This window comes from Rhinopithecus roxellana, chromosome 13 (assembly GCF_007565055.1).
Source record: "Rhinopithecus roxellana isolate Shanxi Qingling chromosome 13, ASM756505v1, whole genome shotgun sequence".
In the NCBI taxonomy this organism is placed as follows: Eukaryota; Metazoa; Chordata; class Mammalia; order Primates; family Cercopithecidae; genus Rhinopithecus; species Rhinopithecus roxellana.
The window spans coordinates 38,635,835-38,653,477 of NC_044561.1; positions in this window are offsets into that span (position 1 = coordinate 38,635,835).

Below are 17,643 nucleotides of genomic sequence, written 5' to 3' on the forward strand. Positions count from 1 at the left end.
TTACAATATTTATCTTGATTAAGGCAAAAATACTTTTGTCCAGGCTGTATCTCTATTAGCGATCTCTCCCCACAACAACAGAACATGGAGTTCCTGGCTTAGCAAGGACTGAAGGAAGCACTTTACCGTGACACTTGAGCGGGGACAGACAGATAAACGCCTGGGAGCTCAGAGCAGAAGGAAAGACAGCCATGCACCCAGCACTGGTTACAAGATAGATTAGCATGAACAATGTATTTCACAGACTAAGAAAATGATGATTAATTCTACATTTGGCCTATTCTTGAAGAAACTTGCCCAAATTGAACAAAAGTTGCCAAAAGCAGCCCTGGGGGCATTTGAGGTCTGCTTTATTTTATTTCCTTTTTGACCAGGGAGGTGATTAAGTACCTGCAACTTGGGTTTTTTAGCCATCATTAGAGCATTCCAGCACAAGGAAAAAATTTAGAGGCTCTTTGAAGTGGTTGTAGAAAGATTTGCATTGAACTACACTCCTCCTAGAATCCAGAGTATGTGGAATACTTCAGTGACTGAGGTTTCTATTCATCTTACTCTTCCATCAGAGGACAACTTTTTGTAAATCTTACGTGTATTTGGATGTGGGTGGCATTTTATTGGTCACCCACATTTTTCATTATCTATTAAAAAATCTCCCTCATAATCTGGCTTCCTAATGATGTGTTTGATTGAAATAGTCAGGCTATGTTTTTTCAAGTGTAGCATAGTGAAAAGAGAGGTAGTTCTGAAGCAGCATTATTGTACATATGCAAGGGAGCTGTGAGTCAGCAAGTTAGCAGAAATTCTTGGGGCCTGATCACAATGGCGGTGTGAGAGGTGTTCTCCTGGTGAGTTGGAAAGGTGCAAAAGGGCAGTTAGAGGACACAATGGAGAAAATCAATCTTCAAAGCTTCATTATAAAATTTCAATATTTAGTTTGAATTATTTCCAGAATAATAGACATGCTCAAAATAATGACATTAAAAATAGTCTTTGGACATGTGATTCTTGGATTGTCTGCCAGTTGGGATAATAAGAACTCTTGTGTCCTTTGATTAGCACTGATAATTTTATTCCATTGTTTAATCTAATTCTCATGTTGGTGTCCCATCATTAATATTTTGTGACATCATCTTGAATCTTAAAAGCAAAAGTATGCAAAATGGTTCTTAAAATTCCATGGCTGTGTGCCATGAGCATTTTTTTGACATTTCATGTTCTGTGATGTTTAAGGGGAAAACATCATGAAAATCATTACCCTAATATTATTATCCAACATGGCTGCTGACGGGTTAGGAGGAAAAGCTCCAGGATTGTTGCAGGGGGATGGGGACTCACCTAGTGAGGAAGTAGACCAAAAGTTGAGAGTTATTCTTTTAATCTCTTAAAGAGTTCTTTTGTATAAAGCTTCTTTTTCTGAGGAGTGGTGAAGATTGCAATGATGGTCCCTTCTTGTACTCTTCCCCAGTTTTGTATGACAATTGGCTAGCAAATTTGTCAATATGGTGCAATTAGTCTTGATCCTCATGAACAAATAAATGAGAAATAAAAAAGAATACTGAAATCAATTATAAATCCATAGTGCATGCAAAACTGAGAACTATGGCCCATCCAGTGAGAGACCTAGATGTTACAGGACTGATGATAGCAGCTACCTAGTTTAGGGAAACTTCTATTCAGTGGAAAGAAAGTAAGAGTAGCCTTTAGGTGCCTAGTGATATTAATCCTAATCTACCAATTACCAGTGACATGACCTTCAAAAGACCCTCAAGTTTTCTGGATCTTCATTACATAAATGGCAAAAAAAAAAAAAAAAAGGATTTCTCAGGTGACATTTCATTATAACACTCTGTGAATGGTTTTTATTCATTATATTCTTATAAGATTTGTGTATTTTGGTTTATAGGAAAAGATCTCATTTTTATGTTATGCAATTAACCTAAGGAAATACTTAAAGAAAGGAAGACACAGCCATAAACAGTTCTAGAAGGGTCATTTCTCTCTGTATCTCTTCTGGATTCTTTATAGATGTATTTAAGAGAACAAAAAGAAAAGATCAAGAACAAAGAAAATAGTGTTATTTAGTTACGCATCTTTCAGTGTCAAAGAATTATTTGACACCTTGAAGATACTTTTCACTAGGATTCTTGATTGGTCAGAGAATGCTAAATACAATATTTTTCTGGGAAAAGAATGACTTTTATGAAAATCAATGTTCTTTGTTCGATTCCTGGACAAAAATCTTAGCCCTTCAATAACAGCCTTTTCTAATTCTGTTTGGTAATTGCAGTAAGGCATCTTGGAGGATTTATCTCTAGCGATACAGGCCAGCAGTATGTGGCCTTTTCTTGAACCCGTCAGAATTGTGACTTTTCTTTGAACTCTTGGCTGCTTGGTGCTACTGACCTTGTTGCTCATTTATAACTTGGGTGCCATTTATCACTCCCAGACTTACAGATATTGTTGTGGAAAGAGACTGAATGCAATCATTCATGCAACTGCCTCTTTCTAGTGGTGCCTTCCAGCTTCCTTCCTTACAGGATAACTGATAGGGAGAGATTAGTGACAAAGCTGTAATTCTATTGAGGGATTGTGATGTAACTCTATCATAAACCATGAAGTGAGACTCCAGAGATTTGAGATCATCAGAATGCTGAGATTAAGTTACAGCAGCCACAGTCAATCTCTGTCAATATGTGTTTTGTGATGGTTTGTAATCTGCCTGTAAAATACTAGCTACCTGTAGAAAATTCCTCTTTTTATAGTATTGACTTTATTATATAGTTTCTGCAATTTCAGAGCTTAAAAGAAATAATGATTTTTATTTTTATAATTACAGACATTTTAGAGACCGTTAAGAAAGCTTGCTCTGAGTTGGTAATGTATGTTTTAATTCTGTGAAACTTTTTGTTGGTTTCTCATATACCACTTGAAATATTTAGCTTTTAATATTTTGAAATGAAATCTTTTATGTATGTAAAAAATTTAAAAAATGATTTATTGAGGTGAAATCTACATAATAAATGATTTGTAGGTAACAATTTAACAGCATTTCATGCATTCAAAATGCAGTAGAACCATCACCCCTATCTAGCTCCTAAACATTTCCATCACCCCAAGTTAAAACCTTGCACCCATTCAGCAGTTTCTTCCCACTTGCCCCTCTTCCTCATCCCATGTGTGAAATTTTCAAAATAAAAATAAATGAATAGACTTGATATTTTCTTTACTTAACACTTAAAAGGAGTTAAAGACATTAAGTTTGATTAATCGTTTCAGTAAACTGATGCCTCTAGCCACATTTTCATAAGCCATTTGTGGAGTGGGGCTTGACCAAGTAGCACAAGTCTTCGGAGGTATTAATAGATCTGATGTATTACCTTTACCAAAGAAAGTGGAGACGCTAATATAAACAGATTTCCTTACTGGAGGATTTTCTGTAGAAACCTTTCATGTGTCAACGAACTCTCCTTCTCTCAAGTCTACAGCCATAGTGTACAGCACTTCCTGAATTAATTGCCTCTTTTTTTCTGGAGTATTCTGAGTCTACTGCTAACACCTGTTCAATGTAAAAAAAAATATATAATAATCTTGGCCTAATTATGACATTGTTGGAGGATAGTACCAGGAAATAGGAGCTTTTTACTAAAGGGATTTAAAAAATATGAATCTGACTTTTAAAGCTAGTATTGACATTATATTCTTTGTTAGAAAGAGAAAAAAACCTGAGATACAGGGTTTCTGAAATTTCTTCTAGTAAATTAAAATAGTAGTTAATATTTTGTTTATTTTTATTTTGTTTTATTTTATACTATTTTATTCTATTTCATTTTATTTTTAGAAGTAGGGTCTTGCTTGGTTGTGGTTAACATTTAAAAAACTGTTATACATTATCTACACCCTGAAAGCCAGGATTATTGTCCCAGTTTTATGGATGGATAAACAGAAGTGCATGAGTAAATTAATGAACTACATCAAAGTATCTTCCTCTAGGGTTAAATGATTTGCTCAATATCCATCCCACAGTTTTAAATGGTGGAGTAATGATTTGAAATCAGATGCCTGTGCCTCCAAATCCTGTAGTCTTTCTTTGTACCCTGCAGCACTGCTGTGTAAGCATGAGTTTGGACTCTAGTTTTCTGGACCTTTGTTTTAATATATATAAAAATGAAGAAACCGAATCATCTCTAAGTTCTCTTCCAGCTTTGAAATTATATTACTTAAACCTTGTGCTATTTCCTAGTCTGTTTAAAGGCTTTAGAGGAAAATAAACATTCATATATCAAGAATACCAAGATCTCAATAAAAATGTTAAACTACATTCTTGAATAAATGAACAATTACAACAGCTGACCTTTATATAAACCTCCCAGAACTCAGAGTGAATTATAGAATCAAAGGAAGAATTCTGCTCCATTTTTATAAATATAGTTAAGACCAACATAAATACATGACTTGACTTAAACACTAGGAATTCTTAGACATAGGTTGAACTTGCAAAGAAGGTGTGTGTGTGTTAGCCTCTGCCTGGCCGTCCTTTATCAGATAAAGAGTTAATCCTGGAGCCTAGGCTTGTGTTCAGGTGGGAAGGAAATGTTAATATAAATCTACCACCTTTAAAACAGCACAGTTGTTATTTTATTAGAAAAAAAGGTGAGAGTGAATAGATGTGGTCAAATGGATTTTATTATTTTTCCTCTCCTACCAGTAAAATACTTTTTTTTTCTGTTTGTAAAGACCAGGATTTTTTCCTATTTAAAAAACATACATCTCAATTCCCAAATTTTCCTTCTTTCTGACTGTGATAAACCCTGTTAAAATCACTGTATTATATACATATTACCACCTAGGAAAAAGATTTTATAGCTTTATTTTCTGTGGTTTATATTATTTATTCCTATGGAACTATGCAATACTTTTTGTAGTATTTGTAGGCTTTGGAAATTTTCAAATAAATCTCATACTAAATATGGTTCTCAAACTATATATCTCCCTTTTGTTCATCTTTTACCCTGATATTATGCTATCTCCTCTCAGTCTTGTTCTATGTTTCGAACTGTGGTTGAGTGAACCCCTTAGGCTATAAAGTAAAAATTTTTTTCTCTCTTCATTTTTGTAAGAAAGACTCCTCTCCATTATTGAATGAAGAAGCTGAAAACGGATTCTGCATAGGGGAGAGTTATTTGGTAATTAAGTTTCCTGCAGGTTATCTGGATCACAAAAGGAAAGGGAATAAACTCAGCAGATTATATTTTTTCAACATTTATGGCTACTAAAAAACAACAGACTTTTTCTGAAGACCCAAGTGGGCTTTAACTTCACATGTGACTTTTATAATTATCAAGAGAATCATTTAAAAAAAAATGGAAACTTCATAACTTTTCCCCAAATTCACTCTTAATCTTTTGATAGTTAGCATTTGCTTTCGAGGCAACTGTCTTTTCCTCTGTTGTTAACTAGAGTAAGCCAGCTAAATTTTTCACTGCCAGTTTCTGTCCATAAAATAAAAACAGTCCTCCAAAATCAATTTCATGAACTTTTATGAACTCTCACATCTTCTGCATAATTTGTAATTTCACTTAGCAATCAATTTCCACTGTCAGATTTTTACAACTCCTGAGGAGAAACTGATAGACAGGTTCCATTAAGTGGTTGATATGATGAGCAGGAATGGAAGTTAGCATCAGGTGGAAAGTTTCAGTGAAGTCTAATTGGTTAAGACATAATATTTATGTTGAATTTATTCATATGATGTGGCTTCATGACAGTGGTAGGCCAGAAAATAAACATCTAGGTGTCGCAGACGACTTTAAACACCACAGTCTTCTGGAAAAATAACTTTATGCAGTATAGTTTGTTCTTTGTATTTGAACATTTTACTCCCAATAAAATTGACTTTCTTCTTAGATATCTCACCACCATCCAGACTGGCCATTTGATTCCATTTGTAAGCCTACCCACATTTATCCTTTGTCTATCCACAAAGAGAGAGACATGAGAAGTGAGCATAGAATTGGCGACACCTGTAACTAGCTCTCCTACTACATCCCAGACAGCTTACTGACCATAGAATAGGTCAAATACTTCCTATAGATAATCTTGGATACTGACCCTCCTGTCTATGGACAAGCAGAACTGCTACTCAACAGCACCTGGAGGTCTATGAAATCCCCTTAGGAACATGTGGCTTGTCCTGACATAGCAAACAGATCTACGCAAGGACTCATAAAATTTGACTGATTTATCCTAGGCAAACACTAGGATATTGCCCCCTATGGTCCATTCTATGTGGTGGGGGCACATAACAGGCTATTCTTGCTTTTCATCAGTGGATTTCATGGAAATTGTCATGACTTATTTCATTGTCAAAAAGATTGATTTTTCCCTTAGGAACAATTGTAATAGGTGGTAGAGGTTGTATTTCTGACCAAGGATAGGGAAACAAGGAAAATTATTACAGAATAATTTTTACTAGCAAAATTGTGCTCAAATCCATAGACTGGGGAAGAATGCATTAAAAATACCAGTTATATAAATACAACTTTTGTTATAAATTTGATAAAGAAGTATAGCTAGTTGTGGCAAACACTTAACTAAATGTTTGTTTTACTTGCTTTCTTAGAAATTAGAATGTTTTTGAAATGATTTCTTTTTTTTTGCATCTAGCTTTATAAGCTATCCAGGGAAACTGAATCAATGTCTTATTTTTTCTTTCTAGATATTTTTCTGAAGCAAGCAGATATGTTTTGCAAAAACAATTTACAGGTTGTATTTTATTTTATTTTATTATTTTTATGTTTGCCAAGCCTGTGTATCATTATGTATTGAGTGAGACTTCCAAGAGTGTCAACACCAAACAGAGTTAGTGGTGAAATTTACCCAAAGCAGTTAGCTGATGGACCCTGAGGGCCTCATGTAAAAATACCCAAGGAAAACCTCTTGAAGTGAACTTTTGTGTTTCTTCGTGACGGACGTGTTCTTTGAGTATGGCATGTTCAGTTTTCCAGAGCCCTGTCTGAAGATGAGGAGATTTAAAGAGGCTACCAGGTTAATCCCTCCCTGTAGGCCTTGGCATTTTTTTTCCCAGCCTTCCTTGCAGGTGAGCATGTTGGCGCCATCTCAAGTGCCTACTTCCTTCCCACCTCACGGTGGATTACAGACCATTCTCTGTGACAGACGCTCATGAGTCACAGACATTCTTCTCTTCTGGCCCTTCACTGCCATACCTCTTTCTAACGCATACACATGTTACTTGTCTAGACCAAGAATCTGGCTTATTCAGGCAAATAGATGCATTCTAAAGAAAGAATTGGTACACAGTAAATGAAGTAGGAAGTATGAATTAGCTTCAGAGGTCATTTTAAATGTTAAGCACTGAAGTGTGGAAAGAATGAATGTGAACTTAGAAGCCTGTGTAAAGGATAGGATGCTAGCCTAGAACTCAGGAAAGGTGTGCTAAGGATGGTTTTGCCACTTATTTGCTGTGTATATTTGAAAAAGTGTTTAAACTTACTGCCTCGCAATTTCTTAGCTGAAAGAGGACCAACTTTCACATTCCCGATTGCATGTTTATAAATGAGGTTTGCCTTTTTTCCTTTCTGCTCTATGGGAACTAGCAAATACCAAACATACAGACCAGAATAAATATATAAGAATATTCCGTTAACATGCTCATCTTAACTAACTTATAGAATTCTATCTTGTTTAGAGCTAGTTGTATTAATCAGGGTTCTCCAGAGAAACAGAACTAAAAAAGTTCAGAGAAACAGATCCAATAAATCATACATAATATGATTAATATTAATACATAAAAATCATATAGCATACCCATGATACATTATATATTAATATATTTTTATTATATATTTATATATCATTATATATTACTATATAATAAATCATATAGTATATATTATATAGTATATATAATAGTAAATTATATATTATGTATTATGATGTAATGTAGTATTTATTATAAATCATTTAGTATATGTAATTATATAAACTATATACTATAAGGATATATAGAATATAGATGTTAATATATAATGATATATAATACATATAATTATATACATACAATGTACATTCTCTATATTATAATTATATATAGTACATATCTTAATATATGCTATTATATGATATAATACATAAATACTATACATTATTATAGTATAGAGCATATATAATATATATCATAATATATACTATATGATTTATTATAAGGAATTAGCTTAGATTATGGAGGCTGAGAAGTCCCAAGATACGCAGTCATCAAACTAGAGACCCAGGAATAAAGATGGTATAGTTCTCATCCAAAGGTCAGCAAGCTCAACACCCAAGAAGAGCCCATGTTTCAGGTTGAGTCTGAAGGCAGGAAATGACCAGTGTTTCAGCTCAAGCAGTCAGGCAGGAGCAATTCCCTCTTACTCACAGAAAGGTGAGCCTCTTTGTTTATTCAGGCCCTCAATGGCTCAGATGACGGTCACCCATGAGGGTGATCTGCTCTCCTTAGTCTACTGATTCAAATGTGAATCTTGTCTAAGAACGCCTTCAGAGACACCCAGAATAATGTGCCACCAAATGTTTGTGTACGCTGTGGCTCAGCCAAGTTGATACATAAAATTAACAACTCACTACTCAGAAAGGGAGATATGTAGGAGGTATGTATTTGTCTCTAAGCTTTGGGGCTAGCTACTGCTGTTTATTTTCCAAGGGGCTTTAAAGATGTTTGAGAAACTAAGAACACTAGAATCATATGGCCCATCCTAAAAGCTCATCCAACTCAGGAGTCTCCAACTTTAATAGGACCACTAGTGTGGGGAGGACCACTTGTGTAGGAAGGATCACTCGTGTGGGGAGGACCACTCGTGTGAGGAGGACCACTTGTGTGGGGAGGATGGCAGCATTTTTCTTTGATCTGTATCACAAAGAGTAGAGATTGAAATTCAAAGGTATGACTTCCTTTTGATAAGGCTCTCTTATCTCTGAGGTCATCTACAGTTTTCTTGACACTCTTTATTTTCGTATCTATTACCTTTCAGGAGTTTCAAGCTGACGAAGTCCACGAGTAGAAGTATGCATTCATTTTCCAAAAAATGTTTTCTTCAAGGTTCAAGGACATGCTTCCTTTTGGGCTCATCCTAGATTTGTAAATGAATATGTCCTTCACGTTTATATATTCTTCTCATGATTTTTGCTTTTACAAATGAAAAATCTTAAATTGCCTTTATTCTTTTTTCATCTAGAACTTTGTATTTCATCTGGATTATTTCAATTATCCTTGTGTTATAATAACCACAATTGCTACTGGATATGAATAGGTGAATAGGAAAATGGGGATACTGGAAACTAATAGGAAGAGAAAGATGGTGATATCCTTTTTTTTTATTTTTGAGATGGAGTTTCACTCTTGTTGCCCAGGCTGGAGAAATGGCATGATCTCTGCTCACTGCAACCTCCACCTCCCAGGCTCAAGCAATTCTCCTGCCTCTCAGCCTCCTGAGTAGCTGGGATTACAGGCATGTGCCACCACACCCAGCTAATTTTTTTTGTATTTTTAGTAGGGACAGGGTTTCTCCATGTTGGTCAGGTTGGTCTCGAACTTCTGACCTCAGGTGATCCACCTGCCTCAGCCTCCCAAACTGCTGGGATTACAGGCGTGAGCCATCGCGTCTGGCTGGGTTTGAACTTTTGCACAAGTTCTTGCCCACAATCTTCCTTGCCTGTTAAATACTGAGTTACTTTTTCAAAAGTCAGCTCCAGTATTCATGTGCCTTATGAAGCCTTCCTTCATCTTCCACAGGCACAATTAATTTTTCTTTTCACTTTTATATAAAATAAATGCATATTTATTATGATGCAAAAGATATTTCAACTCAAATAGTTATGATATGAGTCTCATTCTACTCATTGCAATTAGTAGAGTGTTTCTGGGATAAGACTAAGGCAAAACTTATAGCTGCAATTTGAAAATACTTTTTGGAATGTTTTGATACAACACATAAGAAATTATAGGTGATTGAGACATATATTTTAAAAAGTGAAACGAATTTGCAGAAAAGTTAATTGAGCATGAAACAAAAGCAAAAAAGGTCAGGAATAAATTTAATCAGTTTTTTTAAATAATGAGAAGCAAATTACATCAAAACATGCTTAAATCATAACTAAACTAAGAAGTCATGAAGAGAGATTTATTTTTTCAGGATAATAGAACTGAATGGCTAGAGTATTATTAGGTAATCAAATTAGCGGAAAGGAATGAGTCATCTGAACCCATGGAAAAAGACTTAAATTTATTGCTGATTAAATGTGATTATTGACTTTAATGAGGATAACATGAAACTCCTAATGACATCAAAGCAATGAAGAGATCTGTGACAAACTGGCTAATAAGTGTTGTCAACTCAGCATATTAACTAAGTCAACTCCGTTTCATACTCACATACTCTGACATTTGACAACTCAGTCGATGTGCAGGAGGAACATTTGCAATACCTGAAATCTTATCTATAGGAAAGAAACTCGATAACTTTGCCAAAGTGGAGAACAATCACAAAAATTTTCATAACTACCAATAAGTTGTGAAGATGAAAGTTTCCTAAACTATCAATAATTGTTAAATTTCAAATATTATGCTAAAGAAAAGACTGGGTTGGTTGATATTGTGGTATTTTCTGCTTTTTAAATTTCACAATTTTTATGATTTTTTATTCTAAATATCACATACATGTGTAACTTTATATTTGTAAGTTTATATTCGCTTTCTTAAAGAAGTCTTCTTCAAATTGAGTAAGTTTCAGGCCCAACAAAACTTGGACCAAACTGCAGAACACACTTTGCAGGTATTAGTAAGCATTTATTTTATTTATTTCGTTGTCTGTTCATTCCTTGTAGAAGGAAACCAGGATGTTTGTCTTTAAAACCTTTGGGCCTAGCACAGTGCATGATATACTGTGGTAGAAATTGCTCAGTAAATGATTATAGGATGTATAAGTATCTAATAGACCGTGAGATAGATATGAGAAAACCTTTCAAGGAGGTTCTGAGTTCCCTCTTCTACTAGCAAAATGCTTGAACTATTCAGATGAAAATTATTATATGATAGCAATTTATCATTTTAGAAAATTTGGAAAATACTACTTTGAGTAGTCCAATCATCCAGTGAAAGCATAGCATCATTTGACTTAGAAAAAAATGTTTTCAAAGGTGTCTGATTCCATCTTTCCCTAATTGTGATTTAAAACACAAAATTTATCCCAAAAGTAATAATGACCATTTTGAACGTCAAAAGAAATTTCTATCAGAAAAAGCCTTACACTTTAACTTTCTTTCAACTTTGAGTGCAAATTACAAGTAAAATGAATTCCAGTCAGATCTTCATTTAACTTAAGAGTATGTTTAGAGGTAGCTATTATTAGTGCTATAACTGATTTTTCTCCCTTTTGAATATATTTGGAGCATACAACTGGGTGGATCAATACTTTTAGTTATGGAAAGTTAAGGAACAAAGCATGAACTAAAGACTCTGACTCTTGTTTCAATAATGATGTGATATTTTCATTTTCAAAGAGAAGAACAGTTATACTTTTAATAAATTTAGTTTATTCTGTTGCAAGTAAGTTTTAGGAAAGGAATGATAACTCAAAAAGGAATGATAAACTCAAATATGTTTGAACTTCATTATTTTAACAGAATGTTGATATTTTATACTGCAATGAGTGATAACGTATGAATTTTTGTTGTAGATGTATACTCAAACTAAATGTTTGTAACTTTTCTTGTCATTTTCTTAAGATTAGACATATAAATAAAATGAAGATTCTATGAAATCTGTCATGTACAAAGTTATGCCTTTTCTTTATTTTCATTAAATACTGTGATTAATGTATGCAGTAAAATGATGTTTCATAATAGGCATTTTCCAGTTTGTTTTTCTTTTAAAAAATATTAAAATAAAATCCTAAAATGGGAAATTCAGGTGAAGGCTTTAGGGTAGGTTCCCATTTACTTGGGCAGACTTTAATATGCCTCTGCCCTTATAAATGAGGCTGCTAATTTCCTAACAGTGCAGTAGAGGATATGATGCCTTTTGCAATTCCCCAAGAAAAACATCAGAGAGAAGAAGAAGAGAAAAAATACTGCTTGGGTTTCAAGATTGAAGAGTGAAAAATCTCAAAAAAGCTCTCAACCTACTGTAGAAATAATTCCCAGTGTTTCAAACTGCTTAGCTAGACGTAAAAAAAAAATAAACATTCGCCTTTTCCCAGCATGTCTGCCCCCTGCAAATTATTTTATGCAAGTCTCATTCATTCGGTCAGTAAATATTCATTGACTAACTAACACCATGAGTGCCAGGCATCATGGCATATTATCATGAGGATATGAAGAAAGAGATAAAAACTTAACTTGCTCTTGATAAACCCTTGGTCTAATTTGGGAAAATAGATTATGAAAAACGGTCATGTTATCAGCAGTATAGAGTGCTGTGGGAGCAAGGCGGGGCAAAGGACTAACTACCAGAATCACAGCATTCTAGAACTGGAAGGGGGTTTAGAGATTATTAACCCATATATTGGACACACAGTTTTTAAAAAAGATTAAAGAATCAGTGCAGTCAAAGGTGAAACTTTTCATTGATTTAGTCAACGAACAATTTCTGAGTAACATGTGTCCAGCGTTGTTCTAGAGGTTGGGGTTAAGACTGTTAAAAACAACAGCAAAGGCCGGGCGCGGTGGCTCACGCCTGTAATCCCAGCACTTTGGGAGGCCGAGGCGGGCAGATCACGAGGTCAGGAGATTGATATCATCCTGGCTAACACGGTGAAACCCCATCTCTACTGAAAATACAAAAAACTAGCCGGGCGTGGTGGCGGCGCCTGTAGTCCCAGCTACTCGGGAGGCTGAGGCAGGAGAATGGCGGGAACCCGGGAGGCGGAGCTTGCAGTGAGCCGAGATCGCGCCACTGCACTCCAGCCTGGGTGACAGAGCGAGACTCGTCTCAAAAACAAACAACGAAAAACAAACAAACAAACAAAAACAACAGGAAAAATTCTTGCTCTCATGGAAGTTACGTTTTAGTGGCAGTGAAAGTCGCACAGCTAAAATTAATCTAAGACTAGCATTGAGAACTACATAAGTAGAGTAACTAGAAAATAATTAATAATGAAGATCATGAAATGCACCAGGGCATAGATGTTTTTATATCTGTGTCTCAGCACAACAGAAGAAAAAGCATGACCACTGATTCACTGAAATATCTGCAAAGTAGCAAGTCCCGACTCATTTAATTTCAAAAGATAACCAAATAAATAACATTTATTTTCATTATGGTAGATTTCAAGATATTTGCTGAATCCTTGCAGATCAAAAGAGGCGATTTCTAAAGAAGTAATAGGCAAGTAAAAAGTCAACTCTTCTGGACATTTTACAGTAGGGAAATTAAATGGAAAGATCTTTATTTGGAAGGCTAATTAGAATAAAGGAGAACTATATCTGTGTTATAAATGAACTCTCTTATGGAAAAGTTTTTGTAACTCTATATAATACTGTAATTGTAGGGAGTATATGATGTGTATTTCTATAGAGTATACAATATATCTGTATACAATAAATTTGTATAGAGTATACAATATATTTGTATACAGTATACAATGTGTAAAATATATAATGATACTATAATTGGTTAAGGATTAGCTACATTTTGGAGGAGAATTTAGTTTACAAAATGACCATATTTTGTTTGGTCATTTTGTAATTTATTCTTTTTATAGAAGTGCTAACACCTAGGCTCAAACACAAAACTTGATCCTCCAACTCTGAAACCTTTGCTTTGCAGAGTTGTTGGCTTATCTCACTAAGTGGTAGTCGAGCACATAGGAACTTACACATTATTATGAAAACCCTTAACTTCTCAGAGTTACTGAACGAAATGGGATTCCTAACTCCTCTACATTTGTAGATAAAACATTTTCCATATTATGCAAAAATTAATATGCCATAATTTAAAATATCGTAAGAGTAGCTTCGCTTTTATCAGCCTGTAGCTTGGACATAGTTCATGAATCTAGCAAAGGTCACGTTTAATGTGTGGAGCTGTTAGTTTTCATACATGTGGGAGGAAAATATTCAAAGATGTGTGAATCATTCAAACTCTAGAGATCGGTTCTGACTATTTTCTGAAATTTTTTTTCTTCTTCTAGTTGATTTTTTCTTCTCCTTGGAAATATCCATTTCCCAAGTGCAGGTTTTTTTTTCTCTATAATTTTCAGCTATTTTTTTCTTTTTCTGTTCTCTTCTCCATTTCCTTTTTATTCTCTATTCTCTGTTTTCGTGAGGAGAATATTTTATCCCTATTGTTTTCTGTTATACATTGATGGTCACACGATAATAGTACATGGCAAAATCAATTAACTGGTACTCAAACAGCATTTAAAAAATGAAATAGAAGGGAAATAGGAGGATAATACCTGATTATCTACTGTATGTAGTAAGAACAGATATTTTTTAAACGAAACATTATGAATCTGTTATGTGTGTATGTTTATATATATGATATTAAGTGAATTTTTTACTGGGAGTCATAGTAAAGAGTTAAAAAAACACTGGAGTAATGAGTGTTAAGGACTATGATAAAATTGTACAGAATTATTTCAAGTAACATATTTTAAAAACTCAACAGAGCATAAGCCATAAGCCAGGGCGTATGACTGTTTTCCTTATGGTGATTATTTGTTTTAAAATTTTTGTGGTAGCAGAATTTGGCCCTGTTAACATTTACTATAATGTTCATTCATATTAAATATATTCAGGTTGGAATGGATTCGCTTCACGGAACAATCTGGCCCTCAGGAAAAAGGTGAAATGAGGGGATTTTTTTTTTAAATATTCATACCTAAGATCCCAGACAGCTTTCTCTTTGGGGATTTGCCTTACACCTTCCTATCCAATATACTCTTCCACATAAGATTCATTTTAAAAGTCATTTTCCTCAAGAAAAAATTTCTTACCAATAATTCATGTACCAACTTACCAAAAACACACTTAACATAAAAATGACAGATGTGGTCTTATATTAATAAAATGAGAGACTTGCCTGCTCTTGTTTTGGGATTAAATGTTTAAATTTTTATTCTTTTAATCATTCTTTCACAATAATTGCGTAGGAATAGAAGTGAGAATTATTTGTAAAATTCTTATTTATATTTAAGAAATCCATTTCAGAGTTTTGTCTGAAGTAAAAAGAGTAAAAGCTCCATATGCTGAATAATTACTTGGTTATTTTTCAGCTAGTACAGAGATTAATCAAGAAGTTACTGGGAACTTACCATTTGAGTAAGAATAAGTGGCAGAATAAGTGGATTATCTTTTTTTTTTTTTTTTACTTTATGCAAAACAAACATTAAAGGACTAATACTAGACAATACCAGTTATAGAAATTTATAGATGTGTATTCCTCATTTGCCCTGGTCGACCATTCCCATTTGCTACCAACCTTATAAATCCTTTGAATATGTGCTCGCAATGAATAAGCATAGTCCATTATTACACTGGGGTTACTCAAAAAATTTTGTTGGGAAAATGGACTTCTTGTGCCCTTAAGACTCAATCAATGTTAGCAGAAACCACACAGAGACACAGAATGTTTGAGTTGAAAGGGCCTCAGAGATCTTAATTTAGGGATTTGGACTTTGTGACCAACAGCTCACAGGTTCAGGGCCTGTCCACAGCCATGGATTCAGAGCAAGAGTGGTCTTCAAACCTAGGACTTCTTAGTTCAGTTAAGGACTGGTTCTAATAACAGTTGCTTTAGATCTCCCGAAATATTCTCAAGCAGGCTGTAATAATGTACCCCCAAGATGAGAGCACAGCCAGGTGTGGCTAGCCACAAACACAACTCAACTGTGTAGACAAATGTTCTACCACAAAAGTAAAGTTTATACAAATGTGTACATCCTTAATAGTGTTTCTAGATACTTTCAATTACATAAGATTAGCTAAACCTTAGATGCCAGGAACATGGATTGTAATTTTTTTCTGACTTAGCGAACTCCCAGATACATGACTGCGTAACTCTGTAAGTGTGTATATGCACTACCCATTGGTACCTTAACCTCCTGATATTGAGAAAGAACAGCCAGAAAATGGGTCATCTCCCTTTATTGCAAGAAGATGCTTGTTAGGTATAGTACTTGAAATAGAACATCCATTTTAATGAGTGTCTAATCATGATAATCTTGTAATATATGATGCTCTTCAATTTGTGCTGGATCATGTTAACACCAAGTTAAATTTTAAACTGGTACAGTGTACTTTTAAAAGTATATTTAATTCATACTTTACCTTCTACCTATTTTTTAGTTGCTATATTCTCACTCTCTTGATTTCGGGGAACCAAAACATATTTGTACGATTTTCTGAATCTCTAATAAACTCTACTTTGAGCGAACACATCTATCACAAGAAATGCAATTTCAAGATTATATTGGCTTGCAACTATCTGTACCAAGCTTTGTTTGCAAACCATCACTAACGTTTTTCACAAGTTTTAATTTTTTATGAACTGTTTTTAGTGTCCCTCTAGGATTTCAAATATTGCAGGAGAACAAATGAGTTATGATGTGATTCTCCGGGCTAAGAAATAAAGCAGATACTTTTCAAAGTTCTGTCTAAAGTGTACTCTTAAGCCAAATTGTAAGAGCCTGAGTCTTTTAAAAATGTTTCCAAAACTAAGTACTCACAAAATGTGCTGTACTTTTCCTATCTTAGCACTCATCACACTTCACTGGACAGGTTTGATAACAGTTAGTCTCTTGTAAGAGACTTTACAGCCTATGACCTTACCAGGACCATCTTTTTCCACTCTACCATCTGCATGTAATATAATACCAAACACATTACAGGTATAAGACAAATGTTTTTAGGTTAATGAGAAGTGGTTTGACTATTGGTAAGATTTTACTTAATATTGTATTTGTATACTGTTTGTGACCTAACCATTATTTGAGTAGCACCATATTTAATAATTAAATACAATAACAAAATATGTACATTTTTTCAGATTATTTTATTGCATTACTTAAAAAGCTGTGAAAATATATGGTGTCCAAAGCACATAGCTAGCTCTACTGTCAGGTGGATCACTGCTCAACAAATACCCTGAATACATAACATCTTCTAAGACCCCCAGTGGGACATGCACTTAAGAATATATAAACCATTGATTTCATATATGGTATTCAAATTTATATCTCTAAAAATGAAAATATATTTTCCTACTACTTAATGTTAAAATTCGTGGTAGATAAAAAGGAATGAGATCATGTCCTTTGTAGGAATATGGATGAAGCTGGAAGGCATCATCCTCAGCAAACTAACACAGGAACAGAAAACCAAACACCACGTGTTCTCACTTATAAGTGGGAGCTGAACAATGAGAACACATGGACACAGGGAGGGGAGCAACACAATATGGGGCCTGTCAGAGGGAAGCTGGAGAGGGAGAGCATCAAGATAAATATCTAATGTATGCGAGGCTTAATACCTCGCATGGGTTGATAGGTGCAGCAAACCACCATGATACATGTTTACCAATGTAACAAACCTGCATGTGCAGAAGCACGTGTGTCCAGAACTTAAAATAAAATT